A 15,840-nucleotide genomic window follows, 5' to 3' on the forward strand; every position below is an offset into this window, starting at 1 on the left:
TCAATTACATAAAACTATGGTTTAAAAGAAAAACAGTTTAAAAAAAATCTCTTTTCAAAATAACCCTTTATTTTCTTTCCAAATAAGCCAAATGCCCAGATTTCGAAAGGAGAGCTCATAACCCTAAATTTTCATTTATTAGTTCTCTTGCTCCAAACTGTTTTATTCTGCTCTTCATGATGATCTTAGTGCAAAGGCTGCAGTTTTCTCAGCCTCAAAGTCATGCAGAATGTGATGAAAGTGCTAGTAGCAGCATTTAGGTACCCGAGGGAACATTCTTGCAAACCAGCAGCTGATCTTGGTTGAGAGAGGCAAGCACTGAGCCACAGAGGCAATGCAGTACTCTGACATGCCAAGTTCTGGGTACTTGACCACTGGCAGGTTCAGTATCCACTTTCTGCTTGCCATGGTATGGACTCAGTTCATCACCTATTTTGTTTACATGAAACTATGAGGGAAATCTAGGTAAATGTGATAATTTAGCAATGGGCTGATTAATTATTTAGCAGATTTTCATGGGTTTTCTATGATTTTCAAGAATCACTGATGTATCCTGTTGTGTTTTGTCTTAGCTAAACCTCACAACATCGCTGTGAATGCCTCATTTTGCATCTGCAATTGCAAAGTGCCAGTAAGAGTCCTTTCCATTCTCCAAAGGAGCAATGAAAGAATGAAAAGAACACAAAATGGTCTCATGGGCCTCATTGGAGAAACACAGTTTTCCCTGAAGTAAAAGAGCTTTTGGAACTTCATATTATCTTGCCATATTTATTACTTGTGAAATTTTTATTAGTATTTGATCCTTTTGCAATTTAAGCATGGGGAGCTTTGTAATTGAAAACGTTGTTGAGATATGTCTAGGACACATGGTCCTATTGATAAATCAGGGCATAAATATCAATAGACATACAGAGCTTGGTGGAAGCATAACACAACATCTCATTATAATATAAGACAAATGTGGGATTTTCTAAATTATGACAATTAAAATGTCCACTATTGTGATATTTTATGAGTCTGAAGATCAGAGATCAAACAAACTCAGCTGAGTGGAAATCAACTGCAAACCAGGAAAAAAAGCCAAAAGGAATTGAAAGCAGATTAAAGTGATACCCTGAAGCCTATATATTTCTTTCCAACCTCTCCCCAACACTATGGGAGTTTCTTTTCGGATCTTGTTTTAGGTACATTTCTAATGATCCTGGTGATCTCTTTGTTAATTCCACAAAAGACTGGAAGCATCTGAAATTAGGCTGGCTATAGTTCAAAGAGATAGTTCTAATTTTACCAGAAAAGACAGAGAAACAAAAGTTACAAAAATCATACAGCAGAGCAAAAAGCATTGGGACCATCTAGATAAGAGAGGAAGCCCTGAACATTGCATTGGCTCCAGAGGACATTGCAGTACAGGGTTTTTATGATAACCACCTTGGCATAGTAAGAAGATATTAAATTATGTTCAATAAGGTGTACCAAGTAAAGCACATAAATACATAGTACATGGAAGCATATATCATATTGGAAGCATTCTGTGCAAAAATATTATTGTTTTTATGAATGTAGAAAAATAAGCTCATCTTAAATTACTAGAGAGCATAGGTATCCAGAACAGCAACCATTTCATGATTATACATTAAGCCTCCTGTGGTCAGTAAGCCCTAAGACCCTTGGTGACCAGGAACAAGGAATTTTATCTCTCATAGCCTTAGGGGTCCTTTTCTGTAAAATGATTATAATAACATTATCCCTCACAGGAGTGTTGTGTGCATTCAATAACACTATCTTTCAAGCTGAGATCAGTGACACACACCTGTAATCCCAGTGACTCTGGAAGCTGAGGCAGGAGGATTACAAGTTTGAGGCCAGCCTGATCAACTTAACAAGACCTTGTCTCAAAATAGAAAATAAAAAGGCCTGGGGATGTAGCTTAGTGGTAAAGCCCCCCTGGGTTAAATCCCCAGTACAAATAATAATAATAATAATAATAATGATAACAACAACAACAACAAAAACAATTTTTAAAGCTTTTTACATCATGCCTGACAAATAGTGTACATTTAATAATTGTGCTGTTACTCATATCAAGCATTCTGTGAACAAGGAAATACATTAGAAACTGACTAGTGCCAACAGTTACTGATGATCACATATCACATTTTTATGAACCTGTACACATTGGTAATTGCTTTCTGGGTACTCTGAAAAATATTACCTGAACTAAAAGGCATGAGCACTGGAGAGATTTTACTATAACCTTAAAGTCAATGCACCTGTAACTAGATTTCTTGGGGGCCAGTTCCTTGTTCTGAAGGTGAGAGGCTTCTGTACATTGCAGGAGTCGTTTGGCAGCAACTCTGACCTCTTCCCATTAGATGCCAGTAGCACCTCCCTAAACCCCAGTTGTAACAACTGGAAGTGGCTTTAGAAATTGCCAAATGTCCCTGAAGGGCAAAATCACCCCATCGAGAACCGCTGTACTAGAGAAACCAATGTGTTACTATGTAGTGTAGAGTTTTAATAAGTTAATTTTGAGTGTTTTAAAATTCTTGTTCCCTTGTTCTATATGGTTTTGAGGACATGTATCTACTTTTCGCAATTATCTCTATGTGTGCATTTTACCATTACAATTTAGATCTTCTTTATAGAAGGAGAGTAAGAAAGGATTTGAATGAAACATTGCATCTCATGCAGCCTTTTGAGAATGAGGCTTCCCAAGTGAGCTTCAGTCACCAATTTTATGGATGGCATTAAATTAATCAATTTGCATTTATTAAATACATGCCTTTTAAAATGTCCTATACCAGATAATGCAAGGGATAGAACTTTTCTTGAATCACTTTTCTTGAATCACCCAAATATGGAACTTTCTTTTCTGATGTGCAACATTTCTTCTCTGGTCCCATGCCTCTGGGGTACTAGTTAGGCTACTCATTCCAGCCTCAAACAGCCTGTCATTCCTTCTAGCTTCATTGATCTTTGGCTCTGAGTCCTCATGCCTTGATTTGCCTCTCCACCCTCCACCCCCATCTATATTGCATCATTATGCAGAGTTGCAAACACTGTCATCTTCTTTCTGGCATGACTCATACTCCTGATAGAGTTCCATTTCTGGTTGCCTCATTTAGGGAAAATCATCTTCCTTTTCATCCCACATTAGCATGGAACACTGGTCCATATATTACTCATCTGATATTTAATTTTAAATTTTAGTTATAATAAAAAATTTCTGGCTCTTTATTCTACCCATATTTGTGGGGAATCATCAGTTATGATTAAATTGGTTCACTAGTAAGAAATCTGACATAATCATGACAAACTAAAAAATGTTGATTTGCCCCTAACATAGAAGTCAAGAGGCTGGTGTGGTGAGGCTATCACGTCATCAGTCTCAAGTACTACGTACAGCTCCCATCCTCAAGGTCACTTCCTGGTCGGTAGGTGTTCATCCCTCTATTGAGGCTCTAACCATCACATGAGTTTTAGGCAGAGCAATGTAAAAAAAGAGACGGGAAGGCAGACTTGTCAGTGGAACACCTTCTTTTTCTATAAGACCCTCTTAGAATTCTTTTATTTAAAGTTTAACACCTCTACAAAGGTGGCTGAGGTTTACATGCTGTCAACAAGATAGAGGTTGTATTAATAAGGATGAAGTGAGAATAGACGTTGGTAAACCACATACCTCTCTGCACACTAAGGATTTTGAGAGAAAGTTATGGCATTGATGTTGTATATACTATACATGAAATAGGATGTCAGTAACCTGCTTCATGTTCTGTACCCCAAAGGTTTCTTTTTACTGAATTAGTTTTCCTAGCCTTTATTCCTTGTGCTTAAGTACACAGTAGGAAGGATTCTTTATCATTGCCCAAAGGAATGAGGTAGAAAACTGTAATATTCCTCTGAAAAATGAGAAGATGTGATCAATCGATCTAAGTGACTATTTTTTTTTCCTCCACCAATCTGTCTGAAATGGTTGATTCACTACAGGCTGCTAGGCAGAGGTGGCATTTATCAGGGTAGCATCGTGAGGACACTATTTTCTTTTGTATATATGAAAACTGTGATCAGCTCTGACATGACAGGGTGTTGTAAGGCTGTCAACCTGTCAGCAGTGAGGTGTGAACTTGTCCAAGAAGGCACTATTCTGCTCTACCCTGACCATTTCCTGCCTTTGTCACTTATCTTCAGTCACTCTAAGGCTCCATTTAACATTTATAAAATGAGACTAATAATCCTTAACTTGGATATCATTTGTTTTGTCCTTTCTCAAAGATGTATGGAATGCTGGCCTATGGCAAGATACTATGGTAGGAAAGAGCTATTGTGAGTCTCAAAAATATATATCATGTAGAAAAGCATATGTAAATTCAAGATGCTATTGTTTTGCTGGTATCAATTTTAATATTTTTATTATTTAGCTACAGATCAGATTTTAGCCATTTTGGGGAACAAATAGACTCTATTTTCCCCCAAATCTTAGTGATAATCAATTATCTCAAAAACAATTCTATTCTGCTGTGTAATATTGCAACTATATATGAACCACTAATGCTAATTACGGAGAGCCTAAGGCGCACAGCCAGGGGACCTATAGTTTACAACTGTATCTCTAACGTCCTTGAAAATATCCACAAAACACTAGGTTCCTCTGTGGTAACTTCCAAGTCAAAAATCCATAAGTAACATATTTTATTATTTATCTCTTTGTGCATTGTCAAAACTATTCACCTGTTTGTTATTTATACAAGATTAAGGACTTGTATAAAGTGTAGGTGCAACCATCCCTTTAAGAATTCTAAAAGAGGACTAGATATTGAAAGGAAAGACTTCATTTATTTTGGGTTAATGAAAATTTGATACATTGTCTTTTTCTTAATTAGAAATGATTTCCATCATTTCTTGCAGGGCATACAGGAACTAATTAGAATATTTTTAATAATATAGATATGAGTTGGCTTCCAGTAGGCCACAGAACTGTGTGAGAGAGGAATGATTCTTTGGCCTGTGTTGTCTAAGAGATGATCCTATCTAGTTGAGAGGAAATGGAGGTATATGAGCTCAGCTTTTCTAAACAAGGAAAGTGAACCTTGGTGACCATTGTAGGAAGATATCACTAAGGTGGGGACCAGGCATCCTGAAGGTGATAGGAGAAAAAGTGAGAGAATTTTATGAGCATTCCAATAAATAAACTCCTTGAAAACAAGAGCTATGATTTAGAATGCTCACCAGACCTAGCTTAATCAAAGTGGTGACAGAGAGTGCTTGGCGACTATTAGATTGAATGGCCAGTTCTAAGACATGGTGTGCCCATCCTCTCTTCTGCGATTGTCATACTTTAAGGTGACATTACATGGGTGTTCCATAAAGAATATTTCACAATTCCTGGTTGTGAACCATTTGAAATAAGATGTTATACAATAGTCAACAGTAAGTCCTCTGTCACAAAAGAAACTTAATTTAGGGAGAATAGGGCCATAGGTTGCATCTACTCAAATTAACAATGAATGGTACAGTCACCTTTTAGGTAGTCCTAAAAAGTGGTGACTACACCCTGTCATAAATTCCTAGTTTGTTTCTGAGGACTCCATTTCATCTTTCTCAACAGACTGATCTCTGTTCCTGCCCCTTCCCATTGCAAAACGAGTTAGTCTATAGACTCCAGGGGTAGGTCAGGTAATTCAGGGTTAGAACTGTGGAAGGTAGAAATCCAAGTTGGCAGAAGTAGCATGATTTAGGGGAATAATTTATTTATGTATGTATATAATTGACAGGTAAATATTGTGTTTTTTTTTTTCCTGGTGTAAAACGTAGTCTTTTGGTACACACATGCATTATGGAATGACAAAATCAAGCTAGCATATGGCATTACTTCAGATACTTAACCATTTAGATATTGGTCAAAGAAGAGGTCTTTATAAGGCAGTGGTTCTCAAACTTGAGTGACCATCACAGTCACCTGTAGGATTAAGAAGATACAGATTGCTGGACTCGATCCCTGGAGATTTTTATTTGATAGGTTTGTGACCAGGATCTGAGGGTTTGCACTTCTCAAAAGTTTCCAGATGTGCTAATGCCACTGATGCAGGGACAACACTTTGAGAGGCATTTTTTAAGGCTAGTCTGAAGCCACGAACAATAGGCATCCCCTCTGACCATTCTTGGAGAATGCAGGCAAGGGAGGAAGTACTTTGCAACCTCAGGGCTGGTTCATCTTTCTCCTGAGCTGGTGCCGGCTCAGTCTTCATCTTGCCATACTGACTAAAGAACCATCTTCCCAAGGGGGCCCTCACACTCCCACCCATCAGAGCTACCATTCATGCTGCTCTTTCTGCATTGGGATGTTTTCCCTTCCTGTGTTCACCTATTCAAAAACTTTTCATTCTTCTAGGTTCAGCTAAATGGCATCAGCTCTGTCAAATTCTCATACATGCAATGAATTTTCAAACTGTGAGATCCCATAACTCCCTGCTTGTATTTATATCACACTTATAGCATCTTCCCATGGCACAAGTTATATGTATCCATTCCAAACTCTACTGAAAGCAAAAGGCAAGAAGTCTAGGAGGTCAGGGTAGGTTGGGATTTCGTATTCCCTGGCAGAGTTTCCAGCATAGAGTAGGTGACTGGAAAGTATTTCTTGAATGAATAAATGAACATTTCAATCTCTTCTTTTCTCACTTAGCAGCATCCTTGGTGAGAATTCTGTAACTGGGGTGAAGGTTTGCATTGATATAAAGGAAAGTGAATTGAAATGCAGTGACTGATAATTGACTCTTAGCTCCATTTAATTAGTTGCCTGATCACAGGCAGTACACTGAACATTTCTGTTCCATCCTCTAATTCGAGGAAACTTTCAGAGATACCTCAAGGATCAAGTAAGGTACTGTACTTAGATGCTTTGGTGGACCACAAATCCTATTCAAATGGGAACATACTAGATGCTTAAATGTTTTCAACACATTTTGTGCAACAATGATACACTGAATCAATGTTTTATTTGTCCATATTAAATGTGTTGCCCATAAGAAAAACATCTTGCTTTTGCTTTTTTCCTTTGTCTTCAAATTTGAGGAAAAAGGATGAGAGTATTGAATTAAGAACTGCTTCTATTATTTACCCTCTACCAAGAGCCAGAGTTCAACCTCTCTCTCTTGATTTTGATAACTTGAAACCTTCCTTAAACTGTGTGTGAGAGCAAGAAGCCTGGGGATCATAGGCTCTCCGTCTTACAGAAGGGGAACTGCAATTCAGAAAGTAGTGACCCACCCAGGTTCATGCAGCTGGTTGGTGACCACTTCACCCCTCCTAAAGATCCCACCCTGAGGCTGAAACAGGTGTTAGTGAGTCTGAGAAGCTCAATGTTCTTTTTGCACCCCAGTCCTTGGACTGAGATTTCTAGCAGTCTGCTGACCCAAGTGATTTGGATGTTTAATATGGTATGGGGCCTTTCCTGAATCCACCCTTTCAGCTCCCTAAGACATGCCGGTGCCTGTGGATATAGACTACAGAGATGCACAGATTTCATCTGACAATTCTAGTGCTTGATATCTAGGTCATCAATATTTTCCTCATAGTTTGAAACATTAAGACTACAATAAGCTTAACTTAGTAAATGTTGATCAATGAAACCTGTTATTTACTCTTTATCTTCAGATTACTCATATTTTCTAAATAGAAAGATCAAGATACATGATCTGATGATAAGACAGAATGCTTAAAGTCACAATTGTGACATTAGATATAAATTAATATCCCACATATTCTATCTAAGATTTTTAAAAACATTATTCTTCATAATAATGTTCCATTTTTTAAGTCTTGAATATTTTAGTTTCATTCAGAAACTTTTATGGAATAATTTTTTATATGCCAGCAACTTTTATGGAACATTTTTTTAATATGCCAACAATGGTGCTAATGGCTAATGATACAAAGTTGAACTGTACACAGGTCTTGTATAGAGAAAACTCAGATGGATAAAATAACCATATTTTAAAACAAAATTATAACCGTGAGATAATAGACTCAACAATGAGGTAAATAATAGGTATAGGATTGGCACTCACACAAGGGAGTGGGTAGTTGTTTGGGTGGCTAAGGAAAGCTTATACAGATGGAAACTGTCTTTCACAATGAGTAGGAGTTCATCAGAAGAGGGAACTAGGAGAAAGGATGGCAGTTCCAGTAGCGGAAATAGCAGGTGCAAAGACAGGGAGATACAAAGCAGGGTGGCATTTTCAAGTGGATATAAGCCAGCTGATGGCTCTGGAATGCAGACTTTGTGTAGGCTGGTGGTAGAGACTGAGAAGAAGAAAAGAGATGGGGGAAATTTCTGGAAGGTCTTGAAAAGGCCATTAAAGTGTTTGAACTTTATGGGCAAAACAGGAGTTTTGAGGATGTGTGACTTTGAAAACACAGATTTATACCTAAAGGAGATATTTTGCCATCTTTCTTTCTTTCTCCCTGATCCTCCTTGGTTCCCTGTCTATGTCATCTGCCCTGTCTATATTGTCTGTCATAGAGTGACAGTTTCCTACAGGAGGTATGCAAGAGGGGAAACAGGTGCACGTTGTCAACTTATCAGATGAAATCTATTTCCTGCACAACCAACTTTTTCCCTCCTGAAAACGACTAGTGAGAAAAATAACAGCAATGAAACATACCTCAGAATAACCTTAAGCTGCATTTTTAAAAAGATTATGATCTTATATGAAAAGAATTCATAACCAAAAACACTTAAATGAGATCTCAGTATAATTTGAATAACACACAAAACTCAAGATATTTATTACCACCCAAAGTTAGAAGGAGAAAACTAATGTGTCAAGGTTATTTATGAATTCAGAATTAAAACTGTTATTAATTAAGCAACTCTCTTACTGCTTACTGGGAAGCTAATCAATAGTGAGGTCTACTCGTGGGAGGCCCAGCCCCTCCCTGGGCATTGCCTGGTCCTTACCTTTGAGTCCCCTTGTCTATTACAGTAGCTTACTGTTGTGTGAAGTGCTGTGGTTTTGGCTTTGGGGATCAATCCTCTGCTGATGGATGAGGGACAGATGAGGGCACTCACTGAATGGCAGAAATAAATTTTTCACTATCTGGGATACTGACAGTTAAAGCGGATAGGGCAGCTAATAGGTATATTGATCTGAAACCTGAGATGACTGTGGGATAGGGTGACTCAAAGCCTTTAACTTGGAAACCCTGGTTGTACTGATTTTTAACCTGGTGTGGTGACTCCTCAAGATGACAGTTTTCCTTTCTTTATGCTCAGCAGCATTTATTCTGCCCCTTCAAAGATAACAATGACTTGAAATGATTCTGAGTCAGGGCATTGATACAGCAGAGAATCCATTTTAGAGATCAGTCAAGCCCGAGCTTGATGAAATCTCTCCCTAATGGCTTTCTAGTCCCATGCTGTCAATTTAGGTCAAATTTGGTTGTTACTAACTGAAAGTCTTATATCAAGGAAAAATCATTCTATTTTCTACAAGCATCATTTTCCCTATTAGTTTTCCCCTCTATGTTCCTTCTGATGCCATTTCTCCTTCATATTACTTCTGAATTCTGGAGCATAGGGTCGAATTGTGAATAAAATTGTCATTGTCAAAGGAATGAAATTTATTTAGGAGCTACTTATCTACTTGAAGAAGAGGGGAAAGCAAGAGCTAATTTGGCAGGTTTGAAAAAAATATTTAATCTGGTAAAAGGGAAAATGCCCACTGATAGGAATTTGAAATTCTAAGAGATTAAAGAAAATTCTAAATATGTTTCTTCCCAGTAAGACTATGGACAGTTGAGACTTGCCCACAGTCTTGCACACTTGATCATCTCATATATGTACCGGTTTCTTAATGCCTTGATTTTCTTTATGAAATGAGCAAGATCATGACAAAATCAACAAAACCAATAAAATATAATATTTTTTTAGCTATGTATTAGTTTTGAGGACATTAGTTGGTATTTATATGATAGATCATTTTTCTTAAATGCAATTTCTACTTTCTGCTTCATATTTGTATGTTTTCATCCTGTGATAATAAGAATAACAATAGTAATAGCATACAGTGTCACATTAGGACTTGATATCAGACTTGAGCTGGTATAAAACTGAATATGCCACTGACTAGAATGTGACTTTGCACAAAGTCATCTTTCTCTTTTATGCCCCATCTTGCCTCTCTGTGAAATGGGGTTCTTTCTGAGGTGCTTATTTTACAGAGCAGATATGAGGACCTAATTTGTTCTTTGAGACCTATAAAATACCAAACTTTTTGTTCATAAATATTACCAACCTGTTCTTGAGCCCCCTACTTAGTTTGTTTGCTTATTTATCTATTCATTTATTTGTATCTTATTTTCTAAGGAATTGGCTAATTGGATACAATCCCCATTATACATATTCATGTGTATACATGCATACATACTTATATGCATGTATGTGTTTACATATTTTTATCTAAGCATTCATAATAAAAGTGTCAAACCATGTTCTCCATATTGACAAAAATTCCAAATACCCATTCATTTTTTGATTATAAGTTATCAAGGGACATTGAGAAATTGATGTATCCTTGCCAATTGATGAAAACTTGCCATTACAAGGCATTATAAGGATTCAACATCTTGAGTTACTGAATATCTTTCTTTCTTCTTTTCTTTTTTTTTTTTTTTTTAATAGTGGACATTGAATCCAGGAGCACTTAACCCTGAGCACATCCTCAACCCCTTCCTTTTTGTTCAAGACAGGGTCCACTACGTTTCTCAGTCCTGCCAAATTGCTGAGACTGGCTTTGAACTCACCATCCTCCTGCCTTAGGCTCCTGAGCCCACTAATTACCGAGTTTTTTAAAATTGAAAATGTATTAAAAATTTGAAACTTGCCTGAAACAAATGAAAACAAACAAGGAGGCCAGTGCTAGAAAGATAAGCTGGGTGCAAAGCACATCTTCTGCTTCATTGAAGAAAGTGTCCTGTGAACTCTAGGATCCGATGCCTCATTGATGCCCCACTGAAGTAGAGCTCTACCTCATCTTTGATCAGTTGGTCTTATCATTCAGCATGAGGGATGAAGCTACCTTACCTGTACAGTAGTAAGTGACTGTGTTTTATAAAGCACATGTATTCTGTCATCTTCATATATTTATGTGATGAATTACTAAAGCCTTTTTTTAGCACCTTTCCAGGAAAAAAATGACTTTATAGAACTTAACTTCCACAGTCTTTATCAAATACAGGCATAACTCATTCAGTTAGAGCTCATCGAAGATGATATCATCTTTTAAAAAATCAATTCTAGCAAAACCCTACATAAGCAAGCTATGTAGGTCTATCTATCTATATGTTGATGTGTCATCTACTGAGACTACTAGGATGCCTCACAACACTAAAGAGACAGGTTCATTAATATATAATTTACATATGAAGTATATAGTTCTGTAGCTTTTAGTATATTCATAGTTTTGCATCCATTGCTATTATCCAATTCTAGAACATTTTCAACACTGTAAAAGAAATCCCTTGCATCCATTTAGCAGTTGTACCCCGTTTTCCCTCTCCCCAGACCCCAAAAATCATTCATCTTACTTTATGTCTGTAAGGGTTTGCCTGTCATGGAAATTTCATATTAATGGAATCAAAGAATACATATTCTTTTGAATCTTGCTTCCTTCAGTGAACATAGTGTTTTTTTTTATCTAACCATTCATAATAAAAATGTCAAATCATGCTTTCCAGATTGACAAAAATTCTAAATACCCATTCATTTTTTTATTATAAGTTATCAAAGGACATTGAGAAATTGATGTAACCTTGTTTTCAATCCAAGTCGTACTATGTATCAGTATTTCATTCCCTTTTAACATCTGAATGGTAGTCTGTTATATGGATACACTGCATTTTCTTTATCCATTCCATGGGACCTGAGTCTTACCAAAGCTCCTAATGTAGCCCTTCCCTAACTTTCTAGAACAGAATACTTCTGAGGGAGAAATTTCCTTGAATAGTGACTCTTTTATTTATTTTGAGAGGAAGGAGTTCATGTATAGATACTATCCTGTGCTGGAAATGATCAAAATCTAGATTTCTTTTGCAGGATTTTCTTCCCCTGCTGCCCTTATTAAATATCGATTTCTATAGTCCATGCTCTGATGATCGATCGGTAGACTGATACCGTGTCTCAAGCTACAGCTCCCCGCGAAAATAGCGCTGTTAGAACGTTCCCTTTCCCACCACTCATCCTGCGCTCATGCATTATTTTTCAGTCACATTGACCTTTTTCAGGATCTTGAAAACTATTTCTAGTTCCCTGGTCTTTACATAGTTCCTGGAGCTACTTGTTTCTAGTTCCAGGATCTTGAAAACTCTTCCTACCTCCAGGTCTTCCACGTGGAGTGTTCTTCACTTAGCTAACTTTATCAAGTTTTCAGTCTCAGTTTCAATGCCCCACATCTCAGAGAGGCCCTGACCATCTCCTGTCCCCGAACCCCATTCTAGATTATAAGCCCCTGTTATTCTCTGTCATAGTACTTTGTTTTTCCTCTCTGGGATTTCACATAATTTATAATTGTGGGTTCCTTTGTGTACTTTAAAACATAGCCTCCACTAGAATCTTGGCTCCAAGGGGGGCTGGTCTTTTTTAAAATTGTGTTTAGTTACTGTCATATCTCCAGCATCTAAAATGGTTTCTGGCACACAACAGGCATTCAATAAATATTTGTGGAACAGACAATTGGCTTTAATTACCACCGGCGCCCTGATGACTCCCTACCTGGCATCTCTCCCCTAGACCTATCTCACACTCCATTCTGGTGCAGGCTGCCGTCTTGACAGCTCTATCTGAATGTTCCACACATAACACCAAAGTCAGCAGTTCTAAAACTGGGCTCATTATCTTTCCTTTCCAACTTTGTTTCTCCTGGCCCTGTTTAATGGCATCGAAACCCTTTTATTACCTAAGCCACAAGCATGAGCATCACCTTATTCTTTTTTCTGTTCCCTCCATCTCTAACTGGTCATGAAGCACAGTGGATTCAGCATCTGGAGCACTTCTTCAACACGTCTTGTCCTCCCACTGTCACTACCTGACTTCAAGTACGTGTGCCATCTCAGTTGTGCCACTGTGACCCCTTCCTCACTTGTCTCTATCTCCTTGTCTGTATTAAGTCCCACTGGGAGTCTTCTGAATCTGATGTTGGCCATGTCATTCCTTTGCTTCAAAGCCTCCAGCAATTATCCCTTTCCCACAGGCAAGGTCCCAACTCCATTGCTTGGCTTTCCAACCCTGATTACCTCTTTGGCTTCATTAGGAACCATGGTCTTACTTATTCTCATCCTACCAGATAGCCTGCAGTCCCTCGAATATGCTATTAAAACAACAACAACAATAACAACAACTGGGTGCCCTTTCCAGAAATTTCCCTCTATTCACAAATCCATCTTTCTCTTGTGTTAAACAAATATAGTCATTCTTTAAGATTCTGCCCATAGTGTCACATACTTCTCAAAGATTTGGCCTACTGCCCTCGGAAGAATTAAGGTTTCTTGCCCCACGCCCAATAACTTCTATACTTATCTGAATAATGATCTGCACTCCATTGACTTAACCTGTATGTTAGTATCTCTCCTCTGATGCTAGAAATGAGACTTGACAAGAAAAACTGTTCTCTAAGGGGCCAGGCTTCAGACAATAACTGACTGTTGGATCAAGTGTGGATCCCGATTCCTACTTGCAGTTCTGGATGAAGGGAGCTGTTTAACATTCTAACTGAGATGAGGTATGCGAAGCTCCTAGTACATTACCTGATGTACATTAAGCATTTCCCAATGGTAATTATTAATCCTATTATTTTTAATAGAAGTAACTCCAATGTCCTAGCAGTAGAACAGCAACTGACATTTGGTAACTATATTTGTTGAAGCAATCATTAAATAAAAATATACTTATTTTTGCTAAATTATAATCAAACTTCAGTAAAATAGGAATAGAGATAATATGAGCTGGGTCTAGAGAGACTGTTGCTCAAAAACGATGGAAGAGAGCAACAGTAGGAGTCTGGGTCTGCTGAGGTAAAAGAGAGCTCCACTCCAACTCTCCAGGAAGCCAGACCTGAAATTTTAAGAGAATTCATACAATTCTCCACATTCCCTAAAGTGTGCCCTGAGTTTATTTAATGAAGTTATGGTTTCTTCTAAAAATGCATGAACCCCATATTAACAGGAGAAAAGTGCTTAATTATATATATTTTAGCAATGAACATCACCAACTAAAAATAATTGTTAAGTGATGCGATATGATGGAATGTAGTTACAGGGAAGATAGACGCACTGAGTGCTGGAAGACCCAGGTTTTAGTTCTGGGTAAGTCACTGCCTGTTTTAGACATTCATATTTTACGTATAAAGCTAGAAGTTTGCTGGTAGTTCCCCTAGGTTCCTTTAAGCCTTAAAGTTCTGAGTTTACTTGATTTATTCTTCAATTAGGGTTCCAGTGATCCCCTGTACAAGAAAACTTCCAAGAAATCAAGACCTATTTGTTTTGGGGGAACTAATTTATATTATGTACCCCATGTAGGAATTCAGCTGTTTTTCATTTTCTATTGTTTTTACCAAAATTCAGTTACCAGAAAACCTCTTTTATATAATTGTTTAAAAATGTGGTCTTGCAACAAAAGAGTATAAATTATTCATAACCCTATTACCCATATAAAATAGAAAAGCAGAAGGATGAAGGAATATAAATAAGTTCCATTGGAAATGGACACTAGTAAGTTCATTAGGAATTCATAGAAATTGAGCTGTAAAGAGTAGGCAGGATATGAATATGAAAGAGAAAAAGATACTCATTTTACTGAGGAAGAAAAAGGAGAAAAAAATATCATGGCTGGTTTGGGGGTAGAATGAGGGGCAATGAATATAATAATAGTTAACTGATGAAGAAATGGTTCCTTCAGTGATATGGTTCTTTAATTTTGTAATTCTGCATCATGCCAGGATCAGTAAGGTAGCATATATTCTAATTTGCTCAAGATAGATGAATATAGATTCTAGATCTATTGTCTATTCTGATTCTCAATGGTTTTCAGATGACTGGAAGAATAAAAATTTTTTTTTGATAATTGTAACTTGTGATTTTGAATTTTTTTAAAATCATGATCACCAATAGTATGTAGAAAAATCTCTTGTGCCATGTAACTCCTTCAAAAAACAATTATTGATTGTGACTCTATGGCCAAGCAATTTGTTACTGGTAAGAAAATATAACTGACAGCTAGTCTTATTGTAAGTCATAGCATAAAGAGGAATAAAAGAAAAATAAAGGACCAGCTGCTTGGGAGGCTGAGGCAGGAGGATCAGGAGTACAAAATTAGCCTTAGCAATGGCAAGGCACCAAGCAACTGAGTGAATCCTATCTCTAAATAAAATGTAAATTAGGGCTGGAGATGTGACTCAGTGGTTCAGTGCCCCTGAGTTCAATTCCTTGTCCCAACCACAAAAAAGATAGAAAGAAAGAAAGAAAGAAAGAAAGAAAGAAAGAAAGAAAGAAAGAAAGAAAGAAAGAAAGAAAGAAAGAAAGAAAGAAAGAAAGAAAGAAAGAAAAAAGAAAGAAAGAAAGAAAGAAAGAAAGAAGGGGGGAGGGAGGGAGGGAGGGAGGGAGGGAAGGAAGGAAGGAAGGAAGGAAGGAAGGAACGAACGAACGAATGAACGAACGAAAAATAAAAGCATGTGTTCTAGATGGATTAAATGGGGCTCTGTTGGTGCTGGTGTGGCAACAGGGATGTGCTTCATCCTTTTCATAAAGCATCCATCAAGGTGAACTTGGTGTCAAGGGCTATACTGACCT

General features: G+C 37.4%; 1 protein-coding gene and 1 long non-coding RNA gene across 2 annotated transcripts in view; both read left to right on the plus strand.

Moving 5' to 3' along the window:
- Positions 1-15,498, plus strand: part of LOC306670894 — a 70,516-nt gene extending 55,018 nt beyond the window's left edge. Inside the window, exon 3 of the long non-coding RNA XR_013766530.1 lies at positions 573-15,498. This is a non-coding gene — a long non-coding RNA (uncharacterized lncRNA). The remainder of the gene's footprint in view (positions 1-572) is intronic.
- The window catches only part of FGF12 (fibroblast growth factor 12), a 526,942-nt gene that overhangs the window by 55,475 nt on the left and 455,627 nt on the right, over positions 1-15,840 (plus strand). The window lies entirely within an intron of this gene.

Source organism: Sciurus vulgaris, assembly GCF_902686455.1.
Source record: "Sciurus vulgaris genome assembly, chromosome: 10".
NCBI classification, from domain to species: Eukaryota; Metazoa; Chordata; class Mammalia; order Rodentia; family Sciuridae; genus Sciurus; species Sciurus vulgaris.